General features: G+C 38.3%; 1 long non-coding RNA gene across 1 annotated transcript in view; it reads left to right on the forward strand.

Annotated features, from left to right (window-relative positions):
- Nucleotides 1–369: 369 nt before the first annotated feature.
- Nucleotides 370–26,996, forward strand: part of LOC121025976 (uncharacterized) — a 32,563-nt gene continuing 5,936 nt past the window's right edge. Inside the window, exon 1 of the long non-coding RNA XR_005788220.1 lies at nucleotides 370–1,471. This is a non-coding gene — a long non-coding RNA (uncharacterized LOC121025976). The remainder of the gene's footprint in view (nucleotides 1,472–26,996) is intronic.

Here is a 26,996-nt window from a genome sequence, read left to right on the forward strand (position 1 = left end):
GTTTACATATCAATACAGGCTGAAGCACTTTGCAAAACTGCGCTTTAGAAACAATTGTCACCTTGCCACCTGAGGTTTGGAGCAGCCCCCTCCCTTTCCGCACTCCGCTTCCTTTTGAAATGTGGCTTAAAGTGGTACCGAGAATTGCTCTGTGGGGGTGGAGGGGGGCAGGAGGAGAGAGAGATCGCGCGCAATAACAAATCTGCTTTAAAGAGAGGAGATGAAAAGGAGGTTACTGTGAGCGTGTCAGTTTAGGCATCGCTCTATGTACCTTTCTCTCATAGAGAAATGGAATCGTAATTCTAAGGTGGCTAACGCAAGAATGGGTCAGCGTCCACGTTCGCCGTCCGTTTTTGCCTGGAAAGACAGATTCCCGTTATTTGAGGCCTCTCAGGGTCTTTTCCAAAAGATTCCCAGGCTACCCTCCTTCCTCCTCAGTCTTCTGAAAACTAAAACTCGCAAAGCGGTGGCGTTCTGTGGATTGGCTAGTACTAAAATATCCATTGGGTGGCAGTAACACTATCCTCTTTATGACTTGCAGCAAACCGGAGAATGCATTCAATCAAATGAACCGATCTTGTAGAAACACTGGAATCATTTATGCATTGCAGTTTCTCTTTCTTGTTTTCGCTCCTTCTTTCCTGGGATATTTTGAGTGGATTGTGGCTATTAATCAAGATTTCGTGCTATTCGTGGTTTGCTTGTCGTTTTCGGTCAGGATTAGCATCATTCAAGGCAAACGCAAAGCTGCTTTTTTTCCCCCACTCTTTTCTGAAAAATCATTTTTGGGGGCTGCTGAAGAGAGCTAGGACCCAGGAGACACCTTCCCAAACAGCAGGGGTTGTGTGCTTTCACACAGCAGTACTGTACAAGGAAAACCCCGTCGGATCTGTTATTGCGGGATACTTGTGAAATATACATAGGATTCTTTCTTATGGCTGCATCCCGGATCTGGAAATTTTACTTGGAGACCAAGAGGATCTGAAGGGCTACATGCATACAGAAAATTTGCAAGCAAGACTCCGATTCTTGTCATAGAGCTCTCAGACTTCCTCACTTACCGGCCTTTTTTCCCGTTCTCCTTCTTCTTTTTTTTTTTTAATTAAATTTCTTCCCTCTTTTCCTGGTCTCTCCTTTCTCAGTGTCTCCTTTTCTATCTGCCTCTTCTTTTTTCTCCTAGTCGTCTTTTTCCCCCCTGCTCTGCACCTGGATTGTATCTTCACCAAACAATCGGGCACTTTGAGAACTAACTGGAGGCAGTCTTGTAGGGAAGAGCTGTATGGAATTATCTGCTTTTATGGTGAACTTGGCATTTGTGAATGGGTATCTTGTTCACAATATTAATTGCTAGCAAAAGCAAGAAAAAGAACACAGGAGTAAAACGTGGATTTTTCTGAATACGCATTGTGATGACCAGCAATTACCTTACCGACTGATATCCAGAGGAGAATAATTTGGAAGACTGTTGTGGGTAAGGTCATTTTATATATGCAAACCCATCAGTGGCGTGAGCAAACTTGGGCGTTTGTAATGGAAATGGGTGACTTGGATGATTGCTGCATCGCATTGATGGCTGTGATGTGGCCGTTATTGGCACTGAATGGAATAACTGCAGTTGGGTGTGTTGGTGTGTGTGTGTGCGTGTGTGTGTGTGTGTGTGTGTGTATGTAGGTCTGTATTCTGAGTGTAATCGAAAATAAATCAAAGCATCACTACCCCCTCCAATTATTTTGATATGGAAGAGTGTCTTGAATTAATTCTGGGTAGACACTCTATTGTTTGGATGCAATATTTGTGGCTCCTGTGTTCTGGAAGGGGTAGCAGCAGTGAGAGGAACACTTACTGAAAAGCCCTATTTAAAATGAAACGAGCTACTCTTTATTCATTAAAAGAAATATGTTTTCAACTCAGTGCAGCATTCTGCTGCATTTCACAGCCGCAATGGGACCAGGGACATCCCACTTGTCAAGTTCTTAAACTTTAAGGTGATAATCGTTGTTAATTATTCTCTAGGTTGTGATTATTGGAGATTATTAAGTACCCTGGGCTACTTTTTTATCCACCGGATTATCGTTCGGAAAGAAAAGAAAAGAAAAGAAAAAGCTGGAAATGATGAGCAAAATAGAGAATAGTGCAATATTATTTTAAATGTCACCAAATGCTTTATTTCTCAAGTTCAATACACCAATAATATAATTATTTTCCTAATACCCTAAATAGCTGAAGCTGCGACCCACGTGCAGGGGAGTTGAAGGTCTGGAAGCAGAGACCATCCTTTTATTGCAATGCAGCCGGCTTTGGAAATACAGGCAATTGCATACTTCCCTTAACCTTAAGTTGAGGATGTGTCCTATCTGCTACGTCTATTTTACCCTTTCAGTAAAAAGTTAGAGACTAGAGCACGAAGGATGTTTAAGCATATTCTCCCTGGGAAATGGGATAAAAAAAAATCAATATTGATGACGTGGTTCAGTGCACTGTACTGCAATGCTAAAGTCCCATATTCAGAACCTATGATGAGAGAATGAAGCATTTACATGTGTTATAAATCTCACCTGGTAGATTGATCTTAAGGGGAGGGGAGAAGCTATGTGGATATGTAGGAAGATGGATGGAAGTCGTGCATAATCGGTGATTATGTAACTTCATTACATCAGCGAGCTTCAGTCAACGATAGTGAGATGAAATGATTGTATAGAGGCAGGCTCCATCACCCTGTTAACTTTTGAAGGCTTGTAACAGCTAACAGAGGAGGAGGAGGGCAGACAGAGATTAGCACCAAGGGTCCTGTAAACCCTGATCTCTGTGGCACATTTAGCATGAGTTTTCTCATAGTGAGTTTCTGAGGGACAGCAGATCTATGTAAGCTTTAGGGCTGGACCAGAACAATTTTAGCCACACCCGTGGAGAGTCCAAATGAGTCCGCAATGTTTCACAAGTGCCCCATTGAGTAATTGGGGCTGATGATCCCAGCCAAGGTCATAGTTCTGCACCCTATGATTGACATACATGACTCCAACTGAGTAGAAAGTTAAATCGGTTGAAATGAAGACTCTGAACAGAGTGACTATTTGGGGTCATCTCGCATTTTTCCTGTTAGAGCTTAATGCAGATTTCAGCCTGGTGTTTCCCTCATGAAAGCGATTGCTTCCACAGTGTGTCAGAAAAGAGGGTTTTTGTACCTTTACCTTTGCCTTGACAACCTCTTTCTGGGCCATTTTAACCCTCCGGGAAAAGAGAAGTAAAAACCTTCCAAGGTAATGGTATCTAGTTAAATTAAAAAAATGACTGGTAATGAATTCATTATTAATACAAATCTCAGAAATAAAGAGCAACCCATTTTCAAGTTTTACTTATTGAATGGCTTAAAGGACATGTTGCAGCTGCCTGTGACTTTTACCATGAGATGAGATAAAGGTACTGTGCTCACCATACAGCGGAGGGAATACTGCAGAATAAAATGTCATTTACCCTGATGTTTTATTTGGAGCTGTGAATTTTTTTGTTTTTAAGAAAGAAGATACACATCAGCTCCTTTTGGCCTTCTAATGTTTGAGGATCTCTTTTTCCCTCAATAGATTAAAAATTCCCTCAAAATTCAACTCTGCTGAAATCCTAACCCTGTTGAATTAAATCACCTTTCCATCTAGTTGTGCTATTTTCTATTTCCCTTTATGTTTATTTTACAAAGGAGGCTAAATGACTTTTCTGTTGTGGAGATAAGATGATTCTTCCTGTTTTTCCTACGGAGTCAGGTGCAGGATCTAGACATCCACTAAGTAACTTTGAAAAGATCTCCTTCCCCCAAATCAGAATGGTGGAATGGTGGAATGAAATTTTGAGCTGCGATTTTTTTGAGACGACTTTCTTATTTCTGCAGGACATGCCCAAACATTGATGTATTGTGCCAGTGGATTTGGAGGTTTGGTGTTCATATTGTGTAGAAAATTGAATGTGAAGTTAACTCCTGATTCCTTCCTTCAGGGGTCAGGGTAACACTACAGCTGCTTCCAGGCTGTTAGTCTCCAACTATGTACAGAAATATCGTTTGCAATGATATTTCCTGTAGTCCTTATTTTAATATTTTATAAATGACTTCCTCAGTTGTTTTCTGACATAAGCCACACATATGTTACCAAACGGCATATTCTGGAGGTTTTATAAGCTTGGTGGGGGATGGAAATAATACTAGAAAGAAATAGAAGTCTCTGAAAAAAGACACTTACCATGAAACAGACGTACGCATGTAAATGCTGTCCTTTTACTTGAAGACTGCGTATATTCACATTAGGAAAGATAGTTTCAATCATTTCAATGGCACTTTGTAACCTGTTAATTTGTTTTGAAAGAGGATTATGTAACCAAGGCAGGTTATAGCGTTTTTCTTCAGTATCTTACAAATCAATAATAAAAAGCTTTGCTTAATAGGAAAACACTTAAACATGAAGGCAGTGAATAATTTAAAATACAGTATCTGTTTCACTATTTCATTGCCCTTTTCCCAGCTCCAGTTATGTAGTTAGATTAGCAAATATTGAGGAAAATAGGAGAAGAGATGCCATTTATAAATATGGAAAGTACTGATTTTGTTTCCTGACTAGTTGCTTCAGCAAAGTCAGGAGATATAGCTGATAAGCAATCACAATATTCTCAAAACTGGAAAACAATTCAAAAGAGATGTTTATTATGTTTGCAATGTATGTGAGCAAATCATGTTATTGTTAACATGACTTATGCGTGAAACATTTTTAAGAACAACTGAACTTGTGGGGTTACTTTAAAATTTATATATATTTCAGATTCTTTTAGCCTGTTATAAACTGACACGTTTGGGGTATACTTTGCCTTACAACAGATATGATCTTTGCTGTTTGACAAATCTTATGTTTTTATAAAGCAGACTCCTCTAAAATGTGTGGCACCCAAAGCGCCCAAGTGTTGATTAATAAGACGTAAAAGTAGCAAGTTTTTTGGTAATGCTCAACCTATAAAGCGTAATTATAATAGCACCGTTTGGGCAGCTATAAATAAGGCCGTGTCGGCATTTTTATTGTTAAATTCCAATCCTATTTCCATTACTTGTATAAGGAATATTAAAGACGAAGGAGCCCAGCTTTCTGATGCAGACAGGTGTTGTGGAATTTGGGGCTGAGTCAGAGGGTCGGAGATGCACGTCATGCTCTAGCCTTGTGACTTCTGACCCTGCATTTCACCTCTCAGTGTTCAAGATAATCCTTTAAAATCGAGAATCGTTTAAAATAGGATACTTAACACATTGCACTAAAGAAACAAGATGTGTGTCTCAGGGCTCACCATGATGGTATGCCTTAGAAACATAGGGAATTGTTATTATTAAGGGTTCTCCAAAGTTGTACGAATTTAACAGTGTCTTTTTTTCTCAAGCTCTTAGTGTAAATTTTTATAGGCTTTTCCTCGTCCTAATTACAGTTAGCTGTCAGGTAGTATTGTTCGGTCAGTAAGTAACAGAAAAATTAAAGGCTTTGGTTCCTAACTTTCCCTCAGTACTCAGTTTTTTCGGCAGTGCTCATATAGGAACAAAACAAAACAAAAAAACCAGTTGCTTGTGAATAAGATTCAAAGCGTGGTAACTGAGAGTTTTGTGTGTGAGAGTGTTTTAAGCTGATTACTTGATGTTTGTTTTGTTTTGTTTTGTTTTTAATGCTCCCAAGTATTTAGACTTTCCTGTTTTTGGTACCAAGACTACACAAACAAACGTTGGGAAACAAACCGGATGCTACCACTTAAATCGGGTCATTTGACCAAAAGGGTACTCTCTTCTGTCACTTTCTTAAGGAAAGCATAATGCATTTGAATACTAAGTGTAATAGAGGCCGTAAGAATAATATAAAGATAATAGTTCTGTTTGGGAATTTGCTCATTGCAATAATTACTAACGTTCTTTAGGGGGAGGCAGTCCCTCACGTGTCACCACTAACACTACATTTCTTTAGTGTGCTTGTATCTTGACGTTAATATATTTACATATATAAGAAAGGCATAGTTAGTGATATGACCTTCCATGTACGTTTTTAAGTGACTGGATAACCAGGTGAAAAAGCAAGTGTTTGTATTTTGGTTCAGGTAAAATTGGAAAATGGAAAATTAACCCTGTAAATAAAAGTAAATGTACACAGACTTAAAGAACTTTCCTGCTATAGGGCAACCTTCTCTTTGTAACTTCCCAATGTCTTGCTTTTCATGTTAAGTATCCCTGATATTGCTTTGTTTCAGATGAATTTGATCATGCATGTTTATCTGACTTTATTGATGCGTATAAATAGCCAGCATTTTCTTGGTTTCCTATATTTTTAAAATGAATATTCCTTTTTGTCTAATGGAAATGCTTTAGATTTGCTCTGGCAGATTTACAAAGGAATATTACAGGAATGTAGACAGGCTTGTTTATTTGACAAATTCTGCTAATCACCTTACAAATATGCTTTTAATTTTCACCCAGAGAATGCCACCCTGGAGTATCTTACACTGCAGACAGCATTCCATTACAAGCCAACCACATGGCTCAGTGGACATACCCTCACTGCTCACCCTGACCATTGGCTTACAATGAAAAATCCTTAATTGACACGCTGTTTTGGTTCCCCTGTGCAGAAAAAAATGTGCAGGTATCAAAACTCTAAGAGTCCTAAGACTTTTTTAGCTTTAGCAAAGGGATGACTGGCTGACCTGGTATTGCTTGCCTATCACAGGATCTGAAATTGCCAGGCAGTGAGCTGTGGATAAAGCAGAGGGAGAAAGCAAAGGACTTTAATATTTTTCTTCTGAAAGTCTGCTCTTTCCTGTTTTCATATTAAAACATTGAGAGTAATTTTTTTTCATGGCAAGCTATTCAAAGAGTGTGTTATAGTTACTATGTTTATACATATAAAATACAATAAATGGTACTAAATGAGCTATTCTGTCCATACAAGAGCTACGTATCTAAGAATATATATTTTAGAGTGAAATTAGATAATATTTTGTAATATTTCCGAAGTCAGGAAATAGTGTGTGGAGTTTGAACTAAGCAAAAAAATGAAATGGACTGTGAATTGTGATCATATAATTATAGAGTATCACTCTTTCAGTATGTTTGTTAATTATGTAGCTTACATTTTATGTGAATTATAATTATAAATAAATCACTGTATGAATAATCATAAAATTATTCATAGTGGTTTACTTTGTCATGGCCTGATCAAAATGAATTAATTGGTAGGTTCTTGCCCTATGAACATTTACATGTAATACAACCGTGAATTAGTATAGTGATCTTCATCATTTTCTGGTGTAAAGTTCCCCTTTCTAATTAAAAAAAAAAAAATTAGAGGGCCACTTGATCATAGTTGTACTTTTAGTATCAGTTGATTGAACAAATACATAACAATAATGATAAATGATTATAAATATGATCATGCTTTTAAAAATTAATTTGACTATGGGTAATCACAACCAAGTCTACTCATATCTTTGAAATGCATTCTTTATCTACAAAAAAAGTTTGGTGTATATTCTACATTCTAGACCCCTTGGAGTAACTCCTGCAGGCCTGGTAAATAAAAGGTATATATGTCTACACCCACAATACTCGCACATGCATCGTATTATCTTACACACAAGATAAAAGGCAGGTACACAGCCTGCTGAGATGCATATCAAAGGAATTACATTTTTGGATGCATAGAGTTGGAGTATCTAATTTCCTAAGAATATACGTTTAAAGTTCCAACACAGGTAAATTCACTTTCAAATGTTAGAATTGAACTATTATAACATTAAGTGTCTGATATTATGCAATAGTTGCACTGTAAAATATAAAATAAGCATTGTTTTTATTGCAGTCAAATGGAAACCAATTATTATAAATGTAGCCAGACCCGATTATGATAGCCTCATACAAATCTAGTGAAATTCTATGAAATGTAAAAGTATAGGAATGCCCCACTTTGTCATTTTAGCCAGTGAGGAAATTTTGAACCAGAAGAATGAAATTATATTTCTAAGATTTCACAATTCGTTAGCTCTCCCAGGAAACATGATTCCACTTTCCTGATACTATACAAGCCCTCAGTTGAGTATTTATGTCCTGGCATGAGATATTTTTTTAGTAGTGTGAAGCATAAGGAAAGTAATTGTTCTTGTTGAAGCAGATTTGAATGTATCTAATCCTTTGGCCTCTATGTCACTTAATTAGCTTGTGATCACTCACTTGGCGCCCCCACTTGGAATCTGTGGATTTTATTTATCCTTTATGTACACTGTACATTTTTGACCTCATGTGCTTTCTGGAGATACAATACAGGGAAAGTTGGGAAAATAGGTCACTGGTGGGACCTCCTTGCCTTTCCACACTGTCCTCTTTTCCATTAGCTTTATATGTCCCTACCTCCAAAAATCACTCTTCTTGGGAGCCCCTCCTTCTTCTGGACTTTCACACACATCCCAGCAGTGTTGAGTGCTACCTTCTTGCTTCCAAAGTCATCCACCTAGAGGTCTTATCAAAATATCTTTTAGCCACATTTTATCCCTCTTTGAAGAGATGGAATTCCATATTTCATTTCTTCATCAACAAAGTCACTCTGCTTACATAGCCAATAACAGTGAACCAATTTGGGTGTAATGATGGCAATATACCACCACACAGCTACTAAGTGAAGGAAATACAACCATATGTATGTATGATTTTTGTTAAGGTGATTAACATATGAACCACTGTTAATATGCTAAAAGGCAAATGTTGGGAATAGTAAACTTCACCCCTTTGTGTTATGATAGTGACATTTGGGAAAAAATATACCTTTTTTTTTTCTGACCCAGAAAAAAAAAAAAAGCCTTCAGTAGACCGCACTATATATGAAAAGGTGAGAGGAGGCTGTGGAGGACATACTTTTATTTTGGTTGGATCTTGCAGTGCCCTCTTGTCTTGCTGAGGAGGCAGCTGCTTAACATACCTGTTTGAAGAAATGACACCAGCTTTGGGTACCACAATGTTCCCAGCCTCTTGCCAACTTTATTTCGGAAGGAACACAGTCAGAGGAGCTAAAAATGGCAGTAAAAGTGGAAAACCGAGAGACTTAAAATGGTATCAGGTATTTTGTGTAAACAAAGCTTCATGTGGCCAAGGGAGAAAATTTGAAGGTAACAAATGAATCTGGTGGTTCTCAGTGCTTGCTTTTTGAATACCCCTGTTAAAGCCCCTAATTGTTCTCACCATGACTGAACTCCTGAATGGTACTCAAGAGGTTCCCAGCACCACATTGTGTAGAGTAAATGCATTTGAGGGGTCTCTAGGGGGTTTGGACTCTGCTGCTTTCCCTTGTCGGGGTTCTCCTCCAGGCCCCTAATAACACAGTCACACAGCAAGCCGTTCACGTCAGTGGGGGTGCTCACTGCAATGAGTGAACAGTTTAGCTTCGCTCCAGGGGGCCACTGCCTGTCTGTTTAGTATTTCCAAGTCCCAGCATTGTGCATGGCTTGTAGTAGGTCACCAGTACATCATTGTGGCATGAACAAATGGTTAAACATTTAGTGACAACAGATCAGTTTTAGGTCAGAGTTCTCCCAACGCTGTGATGCAGGGTAAAGTGAGACAAAAAATGCTGATTGAAGAAAGAAAAAAAAAAGGAAAATTGAGCAATAAAGGATATAGGATTAGTATTAGTAGTTTGTAATCTACAAATGGACAGAGGGAGAAGAAATGGGCAACACTTCTTTCCTCCTTTCCTCCCTTCCTCCCTCCCTTCCTTCCTTCCTTCCTTCCTTCCTTCCTCTTCCTTCTCCTTCCTTCTCTTTCCCCTTCCTTCTACTCCCAGCATAAATATTTGAGTGCCTTCAGCTATAAGAAGATGTTCAAGGGATACAGACAGGAGCAATGGCATATATTTGGCCCAAAGATGATTAGTCAGGAGTCAGGGTAATAAATGAAATCATATATAGTTGTAATTCAAGATAGTCTACTTCTGAGAGAGCTATCAAGTATGGTACAGGCTTGGGAAAGGGTCAGAACACATGCACTTGGAGAGATTAGGAGAAGTTTGTTAAAGGAAATGAGGTTTAGCTAGACTTTGAAGGAGCTCACATTGGTAGGACAAAGAAAAACATTCCAGACAGAGGAGAATCAAGAAGAGAGATATAGTAATATCATGGGGTACACGATGCACAATGTAAGAAGATAAGGCTGGAGGCCCAAGTCTCCAGGTCTGGCAGCCAGAAACAAATGGAATGGGGTTTCATGAGAATAAGGAAAACAGAACCTTTTTATGACCTACTCAGCTTTATGCTTTAGGGAAAGAGGAATAAATTAAGAGTCTGGATCTCCAGGGTATCTTTGATTCCAAGTTGTGTGAATTTCCCATGGACTTCCAAGTTCCATCTCTTATAACTTTCTACCCATTGAACTTCTCTGTTCTCCAACAGCCATCATGGGCTCTGTTTTCTTTTCTCTTTGCTCCTTTCTTATACTAAACCACTGTTACCAGTGCTAGATAAATACAGAGCCAAAATTTAAAATTAACTTTTCTTTTAAGCAGAAGGCAACATTCTATAATGGAATGTATCCATTCAAACTCTCTTTGCTTAGTTAAAAAGTTGCCACCCACCCTAGCAAAAATGCTGTGGTTTATATGCAACTCTTCAGTGAGAATGTTTGGCAATTCATTTGGGAAGAAGGGGAAGTTGGAGAAGGCAGCTGGGGAGAAAAGAAAAAGGAAAGTGCTTTATATAATGTAATGGCAAAGTAAAAATATAAATTCCAAAATGGTTTTATATTAAGATCATGTGGAAAAAGAGTATTGCTTTAGAGCATAATATACATTCAGTAATAAGAAAATAGGATTTATTCCTAACAAGTATGAACTATTTTGTCAACCCCCAATAATTATAACACTTTGGAACTCTAGAAGGACGTAAAAAACCCTCATTTTAGCTGAGTTATGTTCTTTCTCTTACCAAATACTTTGTCTACACTTCTAAGTGGAATGAAACAAACCCATAAGGATTGTTTTTTCCATACTTTTTCTGATCTTTCTATATTGGAATTTCTAGTACATTGGGAAATGGCCAAACATTGAAGATAAAATGAATAGCGATACAATTTACGTAGGCACAAGCTAAAAATTATGTGCGTGGTTATCAGGATTCACCTAAAAGAACAAGTACCACAGTCTAGTTATTAAACCTCACTCCCTTACCCTAAGGATATTGATTCCGTTGTGGAATTTGCACTTTTAAAGACTGTTGAGGTCAGTGGGAGCACCAGGGTGTGCCTTGGGAAGGTTTCACCCAAGCCCTCTCAAATCTCTTGTCAGTATTCCCTCCCCCCATATATATTATGGATACTGAATGATTTCTCATTATTCTCCAAAGTACCCTACCAACTCAGCGTCAACTTTTCAAATTTGAATACCTTGCCCACCATAATGGCACAAGCTAAGACCCTCCTATTCTGACATGTGGGTGTGGCCATTCTCTCAGATGATTATTGAGGGGCCCTTGTGGCTTATGCGGGCCCTTGGTAATCACCGTTCTTTGATCCTATTCAGTTAGCAAAATCACTCCTTCCAAAATGCATTTTAATTGAATAACTCCTTCATGTGAATGAATGAGAGAACTCTTTGAGGGTCCTGTCTATTGTAAGGATTGTGCCTAACATGGGCTGAAGATGTTAAAGACAGTTCTTGCTGACAAAAGTTTATGGTCTAGTGGGGAAGACACCTATGTTCAGTTGGGTTCCCTAGAAACAGAAGATTTCATTGCTTCTGAGGCAGAGGAAGAGAGTGATTGCAGTGTGGTTGCAACAGAAGCCTCAGCATAACCTATGGGTCTTCCACATTGTCCAAAAGTGAGTCAAGGGTCAGTGCTTTCTCTTCCCCCATCCAGCAGTCACTGGCTTTGGGCTGCCCCATGGGACATGGCATAACTGTGAACAAGACAGTTTCCTGCAGCTCGGGGCAAAGCCAAGTGAAGGACTCAGCTGTGAGGTGTCTGCTGCAGGATGGGTACATAGGCCATGAAGAGAGGAATGAAAGCCATTTGGAAGCTCTGGCAAGAACATTTTATTCCTTTGCCTCTTGGGGCATGCTGTAGTAATGTCATAGAATGTTACCTAGGAAATACTGTGAAATCTTAAATATTTGTTAAAAGGGGTAAAGATACTAAATATTATTGAGTACAAGGCTTTGCCCTATGTAGTTAAATTTTAGAAACTAGTTTTCTGAGGCATGTAGTTGAATCCATATTACAATTACTCCTGTGTAGTTGAATCCATATTACAATTTCTCCTGTTATAAGTTACCAGATCATCAATATTTAGTGAGCATCTCCTGTCTGTTTTACATAGGAAGAAAGGAAGGAGTTGAAAATCCAGGTCTGGAGTGTTTACATAGGACCTATTTTTCTTTAGTGGTTTATGTGCTTGATTCCAAGGTTAAGGGGAGGAGTTGGTGGGAGGTCATGGAAGGGACAAGGAAATGGAGCAGAGTAGTGTGGGGCCAAGTTCTCTGAATTCCAAAGATAATAAGACAATTGTTTGGGTTATATGAGACAAGGCTGTAGATGGATAGTGAAAGCTGGCAGAAGGCAAGACACAATGAACTGAGTGGTAGTGGAATGAGTTGAATGTAGATTTACTGGTATAGAATAAACATAATGAAAGCAGTGTTTCATTAGCATTAGCCAATCTGTGATTTGGACTAGTTGGGGGGACTAGTTTAGAATATTAATGAATTTGAAACTATAGAAATAATATATCCTAGAGCTCAATATTTACTGAAAGGAGATTCATATAACACTATTCACTTTTATTTTACATGAAAATATTAATTTCTGTCCTAAATTCGAGGGATGTGCTATCACTTTAAATTTTAAAGTGCTTTCTTCAGTCCTAGTGAGGTGATAGAAGCACTTTCTGTTTTTTATTTCCTGTGAAGATATTCAGTCAAGTTGAATACACTGAGACCATTGCGCCAGTAATTTTTTAAAGTAGTGGCTGTGTCTAAATGGACAGCCATTCATTAAATCACAGAACATTTGAATAGGAATGAACTTGGTACACCTCCTTGCAGACATATAAAATCTCTCTACTACAACCAAATAATTATCCATTACCTGGTGTTCACTCTAATGAAAACCATCTCAACTATTTTTCTCCTCACTTGACTTGACATTTGACTAGATGATCAACTCAATTCAGTTCAACAAATACTCCCAGATTATGTACCTTCTCCATGCTAAATGCAAGCACCAGTCTGGAATGAGCAATTCACTCATTGCCAAAGTAATTAAATGTGTAAACTATGAAGTATTTTTAAAAAAATCTGTCTTAAAAGAAACAAATAGTTCTCACCCCACCACTAAGTCTGCTCTAAAACACTGGATCGATTTCTTCTCTGGTCCTGGCATGTCTTTGGTAATTAAAAAAGTTTATGATATTTTTCAAAGACCAAGAATTCAGTGAAGATGATACTCCTTTTCCATTACAAGACTGATTCCCGTTGTGTTTATGGGTGTATATGTTTTATCTTTCAAGTACATATTATTAAGCTTATTAAGAGGATCTCAGCATCTCTATATATTGACTATTTTTTTTAATTCAGTATAACTTTAAGGCTCCAGGCTCATAAGTTGTTCTATTTTTATTGTTTGCATCATGCTATTTGCGCACAGTACGCTTTTCTTTTATCCTCATAGAGTTGAGTCAATTGATTTTATCTTTGCCACACAAAGTACCACATTTCTTAAAGTAGGTAAGTCATGTGATTTTAAATTTCCTACTCAAGAGCTATGTGGGTGGTATGGGAGATGAGTGATGCCTGTTGAAACAGACTGTGCATCAGAAGTTATTTATGTTTCATCTGTATTTGTAAGTAAAAGAAAGGAAATACTATTTCCTGTTCCCAATATGAAAATTAGCTTTAATTTCTTAAGATCATAATCAGAGAAGTTGTGGTTTATTGCTCTAAGCACCTTCCTTGGCCTCACCCCATTTCCTGGAACTAAATATTCAAATCCTAGTAGATATGAACTTATCCTATATTAGTTTTGGAATTCACGCTAGTCCTACCTTATTAGTCATATTATTTGTTTTAATGTTACTATGACTGCAATTACATAAGTATAAAAAGAATACATATGATAAAACCTGATCATGTGGCTTCAGTCCAGATTTTTGGATCTGAAAGATATTAAGAAAATTGAAGGTTCAATTTAACTTCCCTGGAATCATTAGTTAAGTTGGAGAGTTTAAATATACCTAGTCATTATAAGTAAGTTACTACCACTCAAAGGAAGAATTACAGCACCCAAAGTATATATTTGTATATGCACAAATTTACTTTTTGAGAATCTTAAAAGGTAAGTGGAAATGATTTAATACCAAAGGATAGTATCTAAGAAAACTTATTTGTATAAGACCTGTTCCAACTTTATGTTGGGAATATTAAAGTGTTGGATAACTTACGGCAATGCACAAAATTCATTGAGTTCTAACCTCAGTGTCCAAACAAAAAATAGCTATATAGACCAAGATACTGGCCATTGATATAATAAGCTTAAACCCACAACTACATGGCCCCTGACAATACTGTAAAGTGTGCAGATTTTGCCTATGGTATACTTCTGTCTCAATTTAATCAACTCTCTATTTCTTTGACCACTATGCATGAACTGAAATAACTTTGATTTCTGAATGCTAAGAATTCCCCACCATAGAGAAGACTGTTCTCGTAAGAATATTATGTGCTCCCCAGTCACCACTAGCTGTGTTTTTTTTCTCCTCAAATTCTCCATTAAAAAATTTACTTCTGTGTGTGTAAATACAATTTTTGTCACCACATACTACATCTACACCTCTACACTTCTACTACTTACTACACCTTGAATGTAAGGCTTAGATGGTGGGACCTCATCTGTCTGGGTCGCCACATGTCTCTGGTGCCTAGGAGAATGTATGGCATGTAGTATTACTCAATAATGATCAGAGAAAAGGAGGGAGGGAGGAAAGGAGGAAAGAAAGAAGGGTCTCCCAAGGTATCCTGGTCTCAGCAAGATAAATTAAAAAAGGAGTTACATGAAACAACACAATAAGCCCAGCTGAGGACCTATAATGGCATTTGCATTGTAAAGATTTTGTTCATGATGCAATATTATTTATATAGTAAAGATTGTGTCTATTCCATCCCTCAGGTTCACAAGCCAGGTTCACACAGGCTTCAACACATGCATTAAAATGCCAGGTCGGTTGATAAAACACCCTGAATGCTGCACTAGGAGCTTAGAACCTATAGCCAAAGGTTTTGATTACCTCAATAATGCTGAAAACAATGTTTTAGGACCATTAATATGACAGTAGTTTTTAATGTGAGTGAAGCAGAAATGGACTGGAATCTATACTTAGATAGCTACTGTATTTTTTATAAATTACAAGGTGATAAAACTCCTCATACTTTTTAGCTTCATAACTTTCTTCTCTACACTTTTCCCCAACATGTAATTATTCATTAAGAGGAAGCTTTTTTTTTAATATATGAAATTTATTGTCAAATTGATTTCCATACAACACCCGGTGCTCATCCCAAAAGGTGCCCTCCTCAATACCCATCACCCACCCTCCTCTCCCTCCCACCCCCCATCAACCCTCAGTTTGTTCTCAGTTTTTCAACGTTTATTTATTTTTGGGACAGAGAGAGACAGAGCATGAACGGGGGAGGGGCAGAGAGAGAGGGAGACATAGAATCGGAAGCAGGCTCCAGGCTCTGAGCCATCAGCCCAGAGCCCGACGCGGGGCTCGAACTCATGGACCGCAAGATCGTGACCTGGCTGAAGTCGGACGCTTAACCGACTGCGCCACCCAGGCGCCCCTGTTCTCAGTTTTTAAGAGTCTCTTATGCTTTGGCTCTCTTCCACTCTAACCTCTTTTTTTTTTTCCTTCCCCTCCCCCATGGGTTTCTGTTAAGTTTCTCAGGATCCACATAAGAGTGAAAACATATGGTATCTTTCTCTGTATGGCTTATTTCACTTAGCATCACACTCTCCAGTTCCATCCACGTTGCTACAAAGGGCCAGATTTCATTCTTTCTCATTGCCACGTAGTGCTCCATTGTGTATATAAACCACAATTTCTTTATCCATTCATCAGTTGATGGACATTTAGGCTCTTTCCATCATTTGGCTATTGTTGAGAGTGCTGCTATGAACATTGGGGTACAAGTGCCCCTGTGCATCAGTACTCCTGTATCCCTTGGGTAAATTCCTAGCAGTGCTATTGCTGGGTCATAGGGTAGGTCTATTTTTAATTTTTTGAGGAACCTCCACACTGTTTTCCAGAGTGGCTGCACCAGTTTGCATTCCCACCAACAGTGCAAGAGGGTTCCCATTTCTCCACATCCTCTCCAGTGTCTATAGTCTCCTGTTTTGTTCATTTTAGCCACTCTGACTGGCGTGAATTGATATCTGAGTGTGATTTTGATTTGTATTTCCCTGATGAGGAGCGACATTGAGCATCGTTTCATATGCCTGTTGGCCATCTGGATGTCTTCTTTAGAAAAGTGTCTATTCATGTTTTCTGCCCATTTCTTCACTGGATTATTTGTTTTTAGGGTGTGGAGTTTGGTGAGCTCTTTATAGATTTTGGATACTAGCCCTTTGTCCAATATGTCATTTGCAAATATCTTTTCCCATTCCGTTGGTTGTCTTTCAGTTTTGTTGATTGTTTCCTTTGCAGTGCAGAAGCTTTTTATCTTCATGAGGTCCCAATAGTTCATTTTTGCTTTTAATTCCTCTACCTTTGGGGATGTGTCAAGTAAGAAATTGCTGCGGCTGAGGTCAGAGAGGTCTTTTCCTGCTTTCTCCTCTAGGGTTTTGATGGTTTCCTGTCTCACATTCAGGTCCTTTATCCATTTTCAGTTTGTTTTCATGAATGGTGTAAGAAAGTGGTCTAATTTCATCCTTCTGCATGTTGCTGTCCAGTTGTCCCAGCACCATTTGTTAAAGACACTGTCTTTTTTCCATTGGATATTCTTTCCTGCTTTGTCAAAAATTAGTTGGCCATACTTTTGTGGGTCTAGTTCTGGGGTTTCTATTCTATGCCATTGGTTTATGTGTCTATTGTTGTGCCTAGGAGGAAGCTTTTAAAAAAACATAGAATTTTCATCTTCACTCTCCTTCTTGATATTACTATATCCTCTCTGAATTGCAGAAGATCTCATGGTATACTTGAATTGACATTAGGATCAAGACAAGTCTGAGTTCCAATTTTAGCTTTAACATTTGCTAGCTGTGAAACCTTTGACAGGTCACTTAGTGTTTCAGAGTTTTGGTTTCCAGGTCTCTAAAGAGAAAAGAATGCCTACCTTTAGGATTATTGGGAAAAGTAAAAATATTATTTGTGAAGCATATAGTGCAGTGGTAGATAAAATATACAATAAACAATATGCAATAAATGGTGGTCTTCTTGGGCTATTTTCACCCCTTCATGATTTCATCCACTTGCGTGAAATGGCTATAAATACCGTTTTTGTCACTACTTACTACATTTATACCCCCACCTTGGTCTCTCTCCTAAACTCCAAACACATATGTCCAACTGCTTATCTGACATAACCATCTACTTGACATTTGTCATTTACCTTGTCCAAAACTGGACTTATCTTTTCTTACCCCAGTCTATTCTACTCAGTTGTCCCATCTCAATTGATGTAAGTTTTACCCCTCTATTTGTTTAGGCCAAAAATCTTGGAGTCATTCATCATTCCTATCTTTCTCTGACATACCACATCCAGTGTGTCATCAATCCTTGTTGGTACTGTCTTCACGCACATCCAGAATTTAAGCACTTCTCACCATGTTTAATTCTATTACCTTTGTCGGAGCCTCCATCATCTCTTTCCTAAATTGCTGCAGTAACCTCCTAAGTGACTCTGTGTCTCTCCCATTGCCCTCTAAGATCAGCTCTCCATACAACAGCTAAAGTTGTCCTTTGAAAAAGGTATGCAGATGATGCAAAGCTTACTGGTTTTACTCAGAGTAAAAGCAGAATACTTTTAATGGTCTAGAGACAGGGGCCTACATTAATTCTTTGGCTTCATTTCCCCTACTTGTCCAGGCTTTTCCAACTTTCTTATTTCTCTCTATCCTCACCTTGCTATTCTTTGGACACAACAAGTAGATTCTTGCTTTAGGACCTTTGCATTGGCTGTTCTCTTTATCTGGAGCATTATTTCCCAGAAGTCTCCAGGCCAACTTTCTCACCTCTATCATTTTTGGCTTTTACGTGTCATTTTGGCATTTATGTGTCATCTTCTCCATGAGACCTACCCTGATCACACCCTCTAAAATTGCAACACACCCACCTCTACACTCCTGATCTCCTTGTCAGCTTTCACTCTAATTTTTTTAGGCACTTCCTAGCTTGTAACATTTTTTAAAAGTTACTTCTTTATTATGCTTACTGGTTATCACTACAATTTTAGCTTCACAAGAGCAGGGATCTTTGACCATTGAGTTGACTGTGGTGTCCCAAGTACCAAGAACAGTGTAAATTTGGTGAAATTTTATTAAATAAATAAATATTGTGAAGATTTAAATAAGGTGATGCAGTTAAAGTATTTTAATCCCACGGCCTGGCACGCATTAGTGGCTCAGTAAATGTTGGCTATTATTAAGTGTCATATGGTAGTTAACTTACATGATGTACACTAAAGATTCACTAATGAGCATCGTGGGAAGAGAATATCTTCTCTAGGTATAGACAATCACATCCCATTTTATTAGGTTCATCTAGTAAAGGACAAAGAAAGGTATACAAATATTCAGCAATAGTTGAGAGCTCAGATGTGTGGGTAAAATCATTTAAGACTGATCTTTTTACTTTATACAAATTAAACTACATATAATAAAAGCTTGATGGCAATTAAATATTATCCAACATGAGAAAAATTTAAAGTTTATTTATTTATTTTTGAGAGAGAGAGAGAGAGAGAGAGCACAAGGGGAGGGCAGAGAGAGAGAGAGGGAGAGAGAGAATCCCAATCAGGTTCTGTGCTGTCAATGCAGAGCCTGACGTGGGGCTTGATCTCATGAAAGGTGAGATCAGGACCTGGGGTGAGATCAAGATTCAGATGCTTAACTGGCTGACGCAGGTCCCCCCCAACATGGGAAAAATTTTAAATATTGCAATAAGATGGTTTAGAAGATTACTGAGATCTCCCCAAGAGTTAAGAAGCTGACAAAAAATGATATTCCCAGTATGCATTTTAGTGAATAACTAATTTTCTTTTATTTTATTTTTGTAGATTCTCATGAGAGTTTGAATTGTTAAACATATTTAAAATTTTTGTTTCTTTCCCACATTTCATAAATAGAAAAAAATAATTTTAATGAGGTATTCTTATGTGTATCACAAATGTAGGTTTTAGTGTGTAGGTTTCAATAGAAAACAAATACTTGATTTTTCTATCTTTATTTGTGAAAACATTGAGAAATAGTTATAACTGGAAGCCTTTTGTAAGTCAAAACAAAAAGTATTATTTCTGACTATTGAATGGATGTTCTCATTTTGTCTCTTTCCCAATCATCAGTTTCAAATTCTAATAAAATACATTTATTCTTCTATATTTCATTCATATAGCTTAGTCTTTTCCAGAGAATTTACAAATGTTTTACTGCCTGCCAAGCCTTGTGTAATTAAACTAGATGACAGAATGTGCCCATAGTTTATTCTGTGGATCTCTGACTACAGATGCAGAGATTTACATTAAGTCAGGGGTAAATGATACATTTGTATATATTTCTGCTTCCACTAAAAATACTTTAAGGATGTTGACTCTGGAATTCGCTAAACAGGAGAATTGTGAATAAATCTACTGCCATTTTTGCTTATTCTTTCATTCTCTTGGGTGTTCTTCATACAACTTCATTTCCTATCTCCAAGCTTAATATGTTCAGATAGTCACCTCTTCCTGCCAAAGTTCATCATTTTTTTTTGCCACTAGAAAAAGGGTGAGAAATGGAAGAAGGAGGGGAAAAGAGAAGAATGGCAAACTTCACATTATTGTCTAGATGCCACTTAAATCTAAACATTGTAAGTTTTCTTCTAACTATTTTAGAAGAACCACTTTTTCTAGCATTTTATTGCCACTCATGCCTACTTCACTTTGTTACTCCTCTGCTGGTTGTGGGTGGCTGGAGTTTGACTATTTCAGAATAGTTACTGGTGGGTGGGTTCAAAAATCTCTAGTGGGTTGAGAAAAAAGCCATGTTTATATAGATAGTGATCCTTCTATTAAAATCCTGAGAGTGAGTAATATTTAATGGCTATGTTCACCACGCAAATAGCAGAGTCCATCTGTACAGGAACCAACACTATCTGAAGAGAATTCCATGGGGTCTTTGTATTCCTATAAAGCTTTTGTGTGCACGGTTCTAATCTCCAAAATTTGATTCTTTTACTTGGTAGACAAAGTTTCTTTCCTGAGAGTATGACGTGGGCCCGGATGCCTACAGGTCTATACAAGTACAAGATGCTATAGATCTGTCAAGTCTCTGCTTTCCTACAGCAGCAGATCAAAGCACACAGCATTAAGGCTTTGTCTACATTGCTTTGACTATAGATGTAATACATTTATGTTGATTGGCTTTATATTGTGAGTACCTGTGGTAGTCACATGGTCCGCTTCGATTCCAAGTGACTACATTCTCTTCTTTGATTTGAAGTCTAGTTCTTTTATATTTTGTAATACAGAGCTGATAGAGACCAGTGATGCTGTGTATACATCAAAAGCACCATTAAATTTAGCAAACACTTTGTGTATGGCCAAGCCACCAGAAATAATGAGGCTCTCAAAATATAGAATATTTTTGCTGGTAGTTCTGAAAAGACCACTATACTTGAAGTGATATTTAGATTGTAATAAATTCTGAATAGGTATCATTATATTCTCATTTCCTGTTTTCTGTATTTGAGAAAATGTCTTACCTTAATCTTTACCACTTACCTTAATCTTCAGAGATTGAGTAATCATTGCTTTTCATGACCTACTTTATTAAAACAATACTACTATCAAATCATGGGGTTTGGGTAGCTGCAATAATGTGTACAGCTGAATCATAGCTTTTGTAAGCAGAGAGCTGATAATCAAATTACATATATTGCGTTATAATTGTCATTCAAAAATTCAACATACTAGGACAATTAAATGTCTAAATGATTTGAGATAGAGAGCCCATTTAAAAGAACATTTTACTTTCATTTTATTGGCAAGTTTTAAGACCAAAATTTAAAAAGCCCAAAAATGGACATAATTTAGGATGTGCATTTTAATGAAGAAAGTAGAGGAAACACTAAATGATTTGGGAAAAAATGATATAAGTTCTATAAGTGATGTAACTTCTGTAAGTGCTGATTTTTTCCTGTTCTTTAAAGAAGGAAATAAAGTTACATGTAATGGACGGTACCAATTTCAGACTGATATTGAGATGGGAATGTCTCTAATAAGTGACATATTTTAATTTGAGATTTTGAATCTAATATAACATGCAAATTGCAATAGTCCTTAATGTAGAAAGGGGAAAAATGTAGTGATTGAGTTTGGGGAAATTGTAAATTGGGCAGGATCTAGCCAGCTGCGATGATGAACAAGGCTTCCTTTATTATTGCCTCAAGAAAAGCTATTGAGTGGCTAGCACAAAGTAGCTGCTTGAATGCGGGAATATCCAATATCCCTTTGAGAGACGTATTTGATTATACATTTTTCCTTTACCCTCTTTTTTTCTTTCTAGATCTCCAAGTTCCACAAAAAGTTCCCATGATCACTGTTGTTGTTATCCATGGTTTTGTTTTTTGACCTGTAGGTGATACTACTAACAACTGTTATCTATGTAAAATGATCTTCTCAGTCTTTAAGTTTATACATGATCCTGATGTTTCTTTGTTTAAAATCCTCCAATGTGTCCTTGGTGCTTATAGGATTAACTGTAAAGGCTTTAGCCTGACAGGAATTTTTTTTTCTTTTCTTTTCTTTTTTTTTCTTTTTCTTTTCTTTTTTTTTTTTTTGCTATCTAGTTTAAGAATTCTTTTTTAGCTTTGTTTCACACTCTGGTCAAAATGACTTTTCACCATGCATATTCTTTTACTGTGCTAAATACATAGACACGCACACACACACACACACACACACACTCCCACATACATATCCCTCTGTACTATATCCTTCCCACTAATTTTTACCTGGAAAACTTTTACTCATCCTTCAATACCCATCTTCAGTATCTCCTCTGTTAAGCCTGACTCAACTTCTCTAGTAGTATGTGCTATCCAACACCATTCCCTGTCATCTCCAATGATCAGAATGCAAGTTCCTGCTAAAGGACTTATTTTATTGTAATTACTTTATCTGTCTCTTTCTCCTACTAGAATAGAACCAGGTCATAAAGACCTGGTTTTTCTCTGAAAAAAATTAGCTGAGCATGTAAGGCTCATAGTAACAGATCCCAATGAATACTTGATTGAGTGAACGGATCTTTACTTGTGGCTTTTGCACAACCTGCACTTGTGGGTGCCAATTCAATGTGCAGAGTTGGAAGCTGTTTGCAGCTCTTCCAGTTAGTTTTATGGTCTGCCAACACATCCTTGGTTGTTGTACACTCCTCACTGATAGGATTTTTTCCAACAGTACTTGGCTTGGTTATAGTGTTCAAAATCGTTTTTTACCATGTCTGTTTTTTCTCCTCTGCTTGACTTCATTCTCTCAGTTTCTGTACAGCAGGCTGCTGAGACATCTTGTTGTTACCCATTCCCCTCCTATGCCTTGCCCATCCAGGTAACTTTGTGACAAGAAAGGCTTGGAGTCTGGCCAGCTGCCAGCATCTTGTTGCTGGTGATCCTGCATTACAGTAGGCATTTGAGTGGTGAACCTGGGCATGCTGCCATAGCCAGCAGTGAAGGTGAATGCATTCCAGTGCCAATAAGGACTAAGGCATGAAAGTAAATCCGTGCAGAATTGACTTTGTCAGTACTTTCTAGTAAAGGAGATTATACATGCAAAGTGCACTGGTAGCAGTAGGCATTATTTTGTAACTTGTAGTTCTAGATGAAAGAACACCAATATTCTTCACCTTAATGGGTGTATTAGCAAGAAGTTGATGCTAATGGAAAGTACCATACCTTGTTGCATGTGTTGCTTTGCTCTACTCAGGGATAGAGAAGTGAATAATCCATAATCCTACAGGTCAGTGCTTCTCCAACTTGAATTGCTTATAAATCACCCAGGGGATTTTGATTCAGTAGATCTGGGATAGAGCCAAGGTTCTGCATTCCTCACAAACTCCCAGGTGGTACCACAATGCCAGTACTGCTGCTCTGAAGACCTCACATTGAGCAGCAAGGATGCAGAGGGAAGAGTGCGCTGCTCAAAAAGAAATGCTGCCTAATGGGCACGCCCTGTATATCTTAGTGCCTCAACAATGCTACAGGATGACAAGAACATGCCCTAACACAAGGTAAATCAGTTCCCCCATCACCACTTCATGTTATTGCAGATTGTTCCTGACAGTGGAAACATGCCTGAGTTAGTGTTCTCCCTCGCACAGAGCTCTTTAAGTTCTTTGTGGAGAAGAGAAGAGGTTGGCTACCCCCTACCCACAATCTTTTATCAGAGTGATTTAGTACATTAAAAGAACAAATCATTCTCTTAGGGTTTGAACATCTTAGCTGCAGAGGAAGTGAAGTTCAGTTGCTGAGAATTTAGGGAGTCTGCTGAATTGCCACCAGTTCAGCTTTTTCTCCTAATTCTCCAAGAGAGCAGTAGGAAAGCTCTGCCATATGTGGGCACTGTGTCTTAGGTGTTGAAGGTACAGAGGCATAAAGCATAGTCTCTTCCCTGAGGGAGTTTACGATTTACTCCATTAAAGGGTCACTTTTTTAAACCTATTTTTGTCTTTATACTAATAAAAGTACAATAAAAAATGCTGCTTACTAACCAGATGTTGCTAGGACACTAACATAAGGAGAATATGTGATATATTTAAGGCTAAATCATGACACACATTTATAATATGGTTAATAGAGTTACAAGTGGCAATCACATGCCACCTCCAGTCTGTAAATCATAGTTTCCTAGCACTGCTTTAAAAACAAAATGTGGCCGTGGGCTAAATGCTGTGTTAGCACAAAGAGTACTCTTCTTGTCAAAACACAAAGGGTGTCCCAGAGTTTCAATTCCCTTTCTATGTATCAAATTATATACTATTTGGTTAGCTGCTAAATTTGGCCATCCATCTAAACTTCTCAGAGTAGAGATGAGAGAGGGAGCAGATCACTGTAGACCATGAGGTAGAATGCGGTAAAGGCCAGAGAAGTGAAACATAGAAAAATGTCGTGGTTGGCAACAGCCCAGGGACCAAATCCAGCCCACCACCAGTTTTTGTAAATAAAGTTTTATTGGAACCCAGTTGTATTATCTGTGGTTGCTTTCATGCTACAACCATAGAGTTTCGGAGGTGTAACAGACATTGCATGGCTTGCAGAACCTAAAATCTATCCCTGTAAGAAAAAGTTTGCTGACCCCTAGAACCTAACAAGTAGGCTCACTTTTTTTTTAATTATAAATTGGCACATAACATTGGTACTTTAAGGTGTACTGATGTATGTGGGCGTCAGGGCCAGGGAACAAAAGGAGGCCCTCCAAATGTGGTCCACCACTGCTTTTCTCAGTCTCCTTCACTTTGATGGACCTCATATACATGTTGTTCACATCCAAGTTCCATCCACCCTCCCTAAAACCCTGTCTCACAAACTCCTGCACCTTGACCTTCCTTTAAGGATAGGGATGCAAACAAAAGCACTGGGGAGTCTGTCTTCAAGGAGTCAACCAAAAGCAGAGACCCATAGGGCCTCCTGGGCAGGACATTTTAAGTTTTGGAATACCATACATATGGTCTGGAAAGCAGGAGACAAGGGCCTTTGGTGTGCGCATCTCCTTGAGTCTTTTGGATACTTTGCCCCATGGGCAGTGGCTTGGTAGGAATAGGGCCAGAGTAGATCCTCCAAAGGGAATGGATAGGGCAGGGCCTCTATGCCTGGGTCTAAGGATAATACCACTAAGAAGTCCCATATAAATTTAATTTAACTTGGAAGCTGGGCAAGGGAAATATTAAGGAAGTCTTTTAGTTAGGTGTGATATTGTGATTTATAATAAGAAATATATATGAGGTCTTCCTCCCTGTTTCTGGCACAGAGCTCCTAAGATCTTGGAATGTCCTAAGTGTTGAAAGTGATAAAGGTGTATTTTCATGAGGTGACTTTTGGAAGGCACTTAAAGATGTGGGCTGGTCACCAGGAGAACCAAACCTGTTATTAGAGGGTTAGAACTTTCAGTCCCTGCCCCCCTCCCACCTCCAGGGAAGGAAGCCGGCTGGAGGTAAAATCACTTGCCATTGGCCAATGATTTAATCAATCATGGCTATGTAACGAAACCTCCGTAAGTACCCAAAATGAAAGGTTTGGAAAGCTTCTGGGTTGGTGAGCACATGGAGATTTGGGAAGAGTGGTGCTCCTGGAGAGAGCATGGCAGGTCTGCACCCTTTTCCCATGTTATGTCCTACACATCTCTTCCCTATGGTGTTCCTAAGTTATATCCTTTTATAATAAACAGATGATCTAGTAAGTGAAATGTCTCTCTGAGTTATGTGAGCTGCTCAAGCAAATTAAAAGGGCCAAAGAAGGAAATTGTTGGAACCTCTGATTTATACCCAGTTGGGCTGAAGCACCTGTGATGAGCTGGACTTGTCACCTGTGTCTGAAGTTGTGAGGAGTCAGTCTCGTAATACCGAAACTTTAACCTGTGGAACCGACACTATCTCCAGGCAGATAGTGTCAGAACTAAGCTGAATTGTAGGACACCCCGGGGATGAGAATTGCTTGGTGGTATATGTGAAATCCCCCTCTCCACATTGTGATTAGGTGTGTAAAACCCAAAGATTAGGCTTTGAGGATTGTGAGAATTTTGTTGTGCCCAAATGGGGAAGATAGGTATTTCTTTTTTTTTTTTTTTTTTTTTTTCAACATTTTTTAAATTTATTTTTGGGACAGAGAGAGACAGAGCATGAACGGGGGAGGGGCAGAGAGAGAGGGAGACACAGAATCGGAAACAGGCTCCAGGCTCCGAGCCATCAGCCCAGAGCCTGACGCGGGGCTCGAACTCACGGACCGCGAGATCGTGACCTGGCTGAAGTCGGACGCTTAACCGACTGCGCCACCCAGGCGCCCCAAGAAGATAGGTATTTCAAGGAGACAAATACTTTAGAGCAAAGTCAGAGATGGAAAAGCTTTAAGCACTGGTGGGGAGTAGCTAGGAAAGTTGGATATTTTTACCTATGAAAATACATACTATCTCATAGCCATCTCTTATGGTCAGTATAGACATTTTTCTCTTCAGTGAGTGGAAAATTGAACTATATTTAGTTAAAATCAGAAGCTGGAAACCTCAATACTTGTTTTAATGCCAATACTATTGTTGGAGAGGAAAAAAAATATTATTGTACCCTTCAAGATTCTTCTGGCTGGTCTAAGAATTAAATTGATATGAGACAGATTAACAGGAGAAAATAAAATTTAATAACATAGGTACAGAGAATTCACATAAACATGAGATTCCCAAGACAGCCAGGCAAAATGAGGCATATATGTCATCCTGAAGTAAGGAGAAAGGAGTTGGAGTCTGTGACCTCAAGGGAAGGAAAGCAATTCACAACAAGATGAAAAAGAGCAAATATTTGGTAAAATGTTTGCTGGGACATACAGAAACAATGAGACACAGAGAAGAAGTTTAGCAAACAGCCTTTGCTAAATTCCTCCCTGTCTACCACACCTACTTCCTATTATAATGTAGTTATCTATGGTTGTAGCTTCCTTCCTGGAGAAGGTCTTCCATCCAAATCATTTGCAGCAGTTGAGGGGAGGTCAAAATTTCTTCCTGAGTCTTTTGGGC

This window comes from Herpailurus yagouaroundi, unplaced genomic scaffold (genome assembly GCF_014898765.1).
Source record: "Herpailurus yagouaroundi ecotype Mexico unplaced genomic scaffold, PumYag 67793, whole genome shotgun sequence".
Lineage (NCBI taxonomy): Eukaryota > Metazoa > Chordata > Mammalia > Carnivora > Felidae > Herpailurus > Herpailurus yagouaroundi.